The following is a 7,756-nucleotide window of genomic DNA, read 5'->3' as shown; positions in this document are numbered from 1 at the left end:
GATGACTGCTCAATCTCCTTACTGGTTATGTGTCTGTTCAGGTTTTCTATTTCTTCGTGGTTCAGCTGTGGTAGTGTATATGTCTCTAGGAATGCATCCATTTTTATTTATTTATTTATTTTTACAGATTGTCAAATTTGCTGGCATATAGTTGCTCATAATATGTTCTTATAATTGTTTGTATTTCTTGGGTATTGGTTATGATCTCTCCTCTTTCATTCATGATTTTATGAATTTGGGTCCTTTTTCTTTTCTTTTTGATAAGTCTGGCCAGGGGTTTATCAATCTTATTAATTCTTTCCAAGAGCTAGCTCCTAGTTTCGTTTATTGGTTTTACTGTTCTTTTGGTTTCGATTTCATTGATTTCTGCTCTGATCTTTATGATTTCTCTTCTCCTGCTGGGTTTAGGGTTTCTTTCTTGTTCTTTCTCCAGCTCCTTTAGGTGTAGGGTTAGGTTGTATACTTGAGACCTTTCTTGCTTCTTGAGAAAGGCTTGTATCACTATATACTTTCCTTTCAGGACTGCCTTTGCTGTGTCCCACAGATTTTTAACAGTTGTGTTTTCATTATCATTTGTTTCCATGAATTTTTTCTTTTTTTTTTTTTAAAGATTTTATTTATTTATTTGACAGACAGAGATCACAAGTAGGCAGAGAGGCAGACAGAGAGAGAGGGGGAAGCAGGCTCTCCACCAAGCAGAGAGCCCGATGCGGGGCTCGATCCCAGGACCCTGAGATCATGAGGGCTTAACCCACTGAGCCACCCAGGCGCCCCTCCATGAATTTTTTCAATTCTTCTTTAATTTCCTGGTTGACCCATTCATTCTTTAGTAGGATACACTTTAGCCTCCATGTGTTTGAGTTCTTCCCAACTTTCCTCTTATGGTTGAATTCTAGCTTCAGAGCATTGTGGTTTGAAAGTAGGCAGGGAATGATCCCAGTCTTTTGGTACCAGTTGAGGCCTGATTTGTGACCCAGGATGTGATCTGCTCTGGAGAATGTTCCATGTGCACTAGAGAAGAATATGTATTCTGTTGCTTTGGGATGGAATGTTCTGAATATATCTGTGGTGTCCATCTGGTCCAGTATGTCATTTAAGGCCTTTATTACCTTGTTGATCTTTCGCTTGAATGATCTGTCCCTTTCAGTGAGGGGGGTGTTAATGTCCCCCATTACTATTATTATATTATTGTTGATGTGTTTCTTTGATTTTGTTATTAAATGGTTTATATAGCTGGCTGCTCCCATGTTAGGGGCATAGATTCTTAAAATTGTTAGATCTTCTTGTTTGACAGACCCTTTAAGTATGATATAGTGTCCTTCCTCATCTCTTATTATAGTCTTTGGCTTAAAATCTAATTGATCTGATATAAGGATTGCCACCCCAGCTTTCTTTTGATGTCCATTAGCATTTTAAATTGTTTTCCACCCCCTCACTTTAAATCTGGAGGTGTCTTTGGGTTTAAAGTGATTTTCTTGTAGACAGCAATTTGATGGGTTTTGTTTTTTTATCCATTTTGAGACCCTGTGTCTTTTGATTGGGGCATTTAGCCCCTTTACATTCAGGGTATCTATTGAAAGATATGAATTTAGTGCCATCATATTGCCTATATGGTGACTATTACTGTAGACTGTCTCTGTTCCTTTCTGGTCTACTACTTTTAGTCTCTCTCTTTGCCTAGAGGACCCCTTTCAATATTTCTTATAGGGCTGGTTTGGTGATTAAAAATTCTTTTAATTTTTGTTTGTCTGGAAGCTTTTTATCTTTCCTATTTTCAGTGATAGCCTAGCTGGACATAGTATTCTTGGCTGCATATTTTTCTCATTTAGTGCTCTGAATATATCATACCAGTTCTTTCTGGCCCGCCAAGTCTCTGTGGATAAGTCTCTGCCAATCTAACATTTCTACCATTGTATGTTACAGATTTCTTGTCCCAAGCTGCTTTCAGGATTTTCTCTTTGTCACTAAGACCTGTAAGTTTTACTCTTACAGGACAGGGTGTGGTCCTATTTTTATTGATTTTGAGGGGGGATTCTCTCTGCCTCCTGGAATTTGATGCTTGTTCTCCTTGCCACATTAGGGAAATTCTCTACTATAATTCGCTCCAATATATCTTCTACCCCTCTCTCTTCTTCTTCTTCTTCTTCTTCTTCTTGAGTCCCAATTATTCTAATATTGTTTCATCTTATGATATCACTTATCTCTCAAATTCTCCCCTCATGGTCCAGTAATTGTTTGTCTCTCTTATGCTCAGCTTCTTTATTCTCTGTCATTTGATCTCCTATATCAGTAATTCTCTATTCTGCCTCATTTATCCTAGCAGTAGGACCCTCCATTTTTGATTACACCTCTTTTTTTTTTAGATTTTATTTATTTATTTGACAGACAGAGATCACAAGTAGGAAGAGAGACAGGCAGAGAGAGAGAGGGGGAAGCAGGCTCCCTGCTAAGCAGAGAACCCAATGTGAGGCTAGATCCCAGGACCCTGGGATCATGAACTGAGCTGAAGGCAGAGGCTTTAACCCACTGAGCCACTGAGACAACCCTTGATTGCACCTCTTTTTTTATTTCAACTTGTTTAGATTTTAGTTCTTTTATTTCTCCAGAAAGGGATTTTATTTCTCCAGAAAGGGTTTCTCTAATATATTGCATGCCTTTTTTGAGCCCAGCTACCACCTTGAGAATTGTCATTCTATAATCTAGTTCTGAAATATTACCAATGTCCATATTGATTAGGTCCCTAGCCATTGGTACTGCCTCTTGTTCTTTTTTTTTTTTTTTTTTTGTGGTGAGTTTTTCCACCTTGTCATTTTATCCAGATAAGAGTATATGAATGAGAGAATAAAATACTAAAAGTACAGCAAAGATGCCAGAAAAATGTACACTAACCAAATCAGAAGAGACCCAAAACCGGGGAGAGAAGAAGAAGAAGGGAGGACTGTTTTCTTTTTCTTTCTTTTTTTTTTTAAGGTCTTATTTATTTGAGAAAGAGAGAGAGAGGGAGAAGCAGACTCCCTGCTGAGCAGGGAGCTTGATATAGGGCTTGATCCCAGGACCTTGGGATCATGACCTGAGCTGAAGGCTGATGCTTAAGGGACTGAGACACCCAGGCACCCCATGGGAGGACTGTCTTCCTGTTTACCCTTGTATAGGAAAATTTAATCATAGGACTTGAGATAATGAGGTGTTTTTTTTTTTTTTTTTTTTTTTTTTTTTTTTTGAAAAGTAAGGAAAATAAATACTGGGAAACACATGCAATTTGTAGTTGTAGTAAAATATTCTTCTACACCATTCAGTCTTTTTCTTATTTTACTAAGATATTTCTTATTAAGTCTAATATTCATGTATAAGGCTTTATAAGATACTTTCCAAACTTCAAAAATTGCCAAACTCATTTAAGCTATTTTTTTCTGTAGCTTTAGTATGAATGTTCTTCATTTTATTGTGAGGAAAACTTGTGTTAAAAATTTCCATTCTTTATGTGTAATGTATAAACCCATTTGAGATAAACTCAAAGATAAAAGATTTTGCTGTAATCTATTAAACATTGTCAGATTCAGTATAATAGGTTTTGCTAAAATAGGAACCTATTTTCATTGCTTAGTTTTTACATATGTATATATATCCTATCTTCTCAGTAAGGTCAAACTTCAGGAGAGTGGGGCCTCTGACTTACCTTAATGCACCCGTGACAAGTCAGTTAGGGATAGAGGAATATAGGTTAAAGGTTGTGTTAGAAGCTGCTGATGCCCCACCGAGGTCCCCTCAAGTGGCTGGAGGCACCCTCCCTCAGCTGCTGAGGTGTCTGCTGCACCCATCTCTGGAGGGTAGTCTTGGGTTTTAGGAGATGTCTTGTCTAATGATCCTTGAAAGGTCAAGCACTCACACCCTGAGATTGTAACAGTTTAGCCCCTGTAAGTCGTTCAGTATATCAATGGTGCCACCCATGCTCCATAGCTCCCTGTGGAATTAGATTGATCTTGATTTCTCCTAAAACCATCTCCTTTTCCTAGCTTCTTACCCCAACTCTGCTGTTTTCTCATTCACTTGTAAATTTCTTTTTTTTGTTTCCTTGCAACGTACCTCCAAGTTTACTCATGTACAAAAGTATTTAATAAGCCTCACACGTCAGTACAGGAAAACACATAGTCTATGTAGCTCATACTTGAAAACCAGAATGGGTGACTGAGATCAGTATAGAGTCTTACAAAAAACACAGAAAGTACACACTGGGAATTGAAATACTACGTTCTTTCTTTCTAGAGATGTGACACCTGTGTTTCCTGGTCAGTACTTTCTATGAAACATTGTGCTAAATCAAAGCATACATGTGACCAGTAAAGTTGTCTGCTCTCTCCTACTTGCGCTGAGCTCGCTCAGTGGAACACCATCTTGGTAGGGAGATTTTGTCAGGAGGAAGGAACTAGAGACCCTACCCCAACAGAAAACCTAATAAACTTATTTATATAGAAAGAGTTTTAGCAAACCTGTACAAACACTTAACATGCTATTAGAAGGGGAGACCTTTGAGCCTACTTCCACAGCATTAAGCACATGCTCGTTGGTGCCCAGTAGACCAGGAAGGCCAACGCAGAAAGCATTTTTGCTTTCATAGCACTAACAGCTAAAAAGCACACAGCATATAATACTTTGATCTTTAAGTGGGTAATCTGGAAGCTCCAATATTATATCCACTAGGTTAGCCTGAGTATTTTTCTATAAAAATATTTTTCTAAAAATGCTTAAGAGAATTCTAGAAACAGACCACATCAGGACCACAGAAGACAGTGATGCAAGGACTGCCAAGTTTAAGACAAGGAAATGATTTCCACTTGTAGCTTCAGGAAAGGGACACCTCTCAGTTGATTCCTACAGCCCAAACTAGCTGGAATGGGAAGAGCTGCAGAGAGCTCAGCTGGGCAGGCAGCTGGCTTGACTAAGAGCCTAGAGATATGTTCTCCCACAGGCAAAAAGCCCACTGAGGCTGCAGGTCTGAGAGTGATGAATACAGAGGGCTGTGAGCAACACAAAAAGCCTGGAGGACATGCAGAGCCTGTTGAGCCAAAGAGGCCTGGAGGTGACCTATCAACACATATGCCAGGGAAGTGGCCCCAGGGCAATGCCAAGCTCGGGAGCCGGAGCCTAATGCGGAGGCCTGAGAGTGGTCTGCTTGGGGAGGAGTGCTAGGATTACTGAACACGAGAAGGTGCTTCAGGGTCTCAGGAGGGTCAGACCATTGTCTTGACCCATGAATACTTAATATTAATAAGGAGTTGCAGAGCAGTCAGTCTTTCTAACATGTATTCTGTCACATTAGCCAGAGCCTCTTCCAGTCTACTGGGCTGGCAACATCCAGGAAGATCCCATTGCTTGGTGGTGGGACCTAGGGTCGCAGGTCATTCTGGGAAGCTGGCACAGAAGAGGATTTGCACAATGAAGTCACCACTAAACCACTGCTTAAATCCAGTCCCCGGCCTTCTTTTTCTGCTCTGTAGTCCAGAAACATTTCTTTAAAAGCCAGAAAATCTGTAAACGTGAGCAGCATGTCAAATATGTCACCAGCCACTTCATCTTTATGGTGCTGTAAAGTCGTGGTGAAAGCCGCCATGTTAAATCCAGGAATCCGCTCCAGCAGCTGTTCTTCAATATACTTTTCTACCAGAGAAATGTATTCGTTAAAAATAGGTGTGTAGGTGAGTTTATTCTCTTCTGTGTCTTCAAACTCCTGATAGTACTTGTCCATGAAATTTCTCTGTAATAACTGGAACTCATCATCCATGTTAATGTCCTCTAAATACCCAACTACAGCATCAAATTCTGCATCAGAGGCGGAAGAGAAGGACAGCGCGAAGCTCTCTTCTTCTAGGGCGTGCATTGCCGCCACCGCATCCACCCGCAGAGCGAGCGGGCCGGCCGGCCTCCTGTCCCATCCGCGGTCCCGGCCCAACCTCGGCTCTGCTCCGTAGAGCCGCAACCCGCATCTAGGAGGCCTCGCCCGCTCACAGCGCAGCCGGGGTAGGCCCTACGGCGAGGCCCGGGCCTCAGGCTCCCCTGGAGCGGCCACGCGCCTGCGGGGCCTTCACAACCAGCCAGGTCTCTCGAGTGCGTCGCGGCCGCTCTGTAAATTTCTTTCTTAAAATTTTTTTCAAAAAATGTTATTGTGTTATATTAGTCACCATAAAACACGTCATTAGTTTTTTGTGTTTTTTTTTAAGATTTTATTTATTTACTTGGCAGAGAGAGATCAGAAGTAGGCAGAGAAGCAGGCTGAGAGAGGGGGAAGCAGGCTCCCTGCTGAACAGAGAACCCAATGTGGAGCTCCATCCCAGGACCCTGAGCCAAAGACAGAGGCTTAACCCACTGAGCTACCCAGGCACCCCTGGGTACATCATTAGTTTTTGATGCAGGGTTCCAAGATTCATTGTTTATGTACCATACCCAGTGCTCCATGCAATACTTACCCTCCTTAATACCCACCACCAGGCTCATCCATCTCCCCATCTCCCTCCCCTCTAAAACCCTCAGTTTGTTTCTCGTAGTCCACAGTCTTTCATGCTTCATCTCCCCCTCTGATTCCCCGCCTTCACTTTTCCTTTCCTTCTCCTGAGGTCCTCCATGTTATTCTTTATGCTTCATAAGTAAGTGAAACCATATAATAATTGACTTTCTCTGCTTGACTTACTTTACTCAGACCCAAAAGACTCCACCCCCAAATTACTAGAACTCATACAGCAATTCAGTAATGTGGCAGGTTACAAAATCAATGCCCAGAAATCAGTTGCTGTCTTACATACTAACAATGAAATAGTAGAAAGGGAAATTAGAGAATCGATTCCATTTACAATAGCACCAAAACCATAAGCTACCTTAGAATAAACCTAACCAAAGAGGTAAAGGATCTATATTCAAGGAGCTACAGAACACTCATGAAGTAAATTGAAGAAGTCACAAAAAGATGGAAAAAAACCTTCCATGCTCATGGGTTGGAAGAATAAACATTGTTAAAATGTCTATGCTGCCCAGCACTTATAAATTTCTTTCGAGAGTAAATGGACTCATTATGAAATCTGTATTCCCTAGCACACATGAGAGTAACTCCTGAAAACATGTTTAAAAATGAAAGCAGGACATGAGGCATCCAGTCATGGAGACATGTGATGGACAAAGGGTATAGGCATTTTAACTTTTCTGAGGTTAATGCTATTTTTCATTTGTATTGTCTGTGTCACCCTCCTTTCTCTTACTGTGTAATAATAATAAGACATAAATAGAGCATACTTATGCTTATGATTCCCAGGGAAGGCCACATAAATAATTTGGCTCTTTTTCCATTGGTTAGAACTTAGGATGGTGAAATGCCCATTATTTTCCTAAGATTGCATTTCTCTGATTTTTCACAGAAGATACTGCCTGAGTGGGTTGTAGTTGTCTGGATCTGGCAGGTTATTTATTTATTTATTTATTTATTTAAAGATTTTATTTATTTATTTGAGACAGAGATCACAAGTAGGCCGAGAGGCAGGCACAGAGAGAGGGAGGAAATAGGCTCACTGCTGAGCAGAGAGCCCGACGCAGGGCTCGATCCTAGGACCCCGGAATCATAACCTGAGCCGAAGGCAGAGGCTTTAACCCACTGAGCCACACAGGTGCCCCCAGGTTGTATATTTAAAGGAGACCACTTGGTAGCTACATTAACTCCTTCAGGCCTTTAGGGTAGTACTTAGTATAATTTAGGGTCAGTCTTAGCCAGGTCCAA

At 41.0% G+C, this 7,756-nt stretch overlaps 1 pseudogene across 1 annotated transcript; it reads right to left on the bottom strand.

Moving 5' to 3' along the window:
• Positions 1 to 5,108: 5,108 nt before the first annotated feature.
• Positions 5,109 to 5,990, bottom strand: LOC111152050 (annotated as a pseudogene). Its single transcript, XR_002640900.1, has one exon. The product of XR_002640900.1 is annotated as an ADP-ribosylation factor-like protein 2-binding protein pseudogene (transcript).
• Between the last annotated feature and the right edge of the window lie 1,766 nt (positions 5,991 to 7,756).

Source organism: Enhydra lutris, unplaced genomic scaffold, assembly GCF_002288905.1.
Source record: "Enhydra lutris kenyoni isolate GAN:26980312 unplaced genomic scaffold, ASM228890v2 scaffoldscaffold27, whole genome shotgun sequence".
In the NCBI taxonomy this organism is placed as follows: domain Eukaryota; kingdom Metazoa; phylum Chordata; class Mammalia; order Carnivora; family Mustelidae; genus Enhydra; species Enhydra lutris.
Note: the sequence above shows the minus strand (reverse complement) of the source record. Positions and strands in the feature narration are given on the sequence as shown.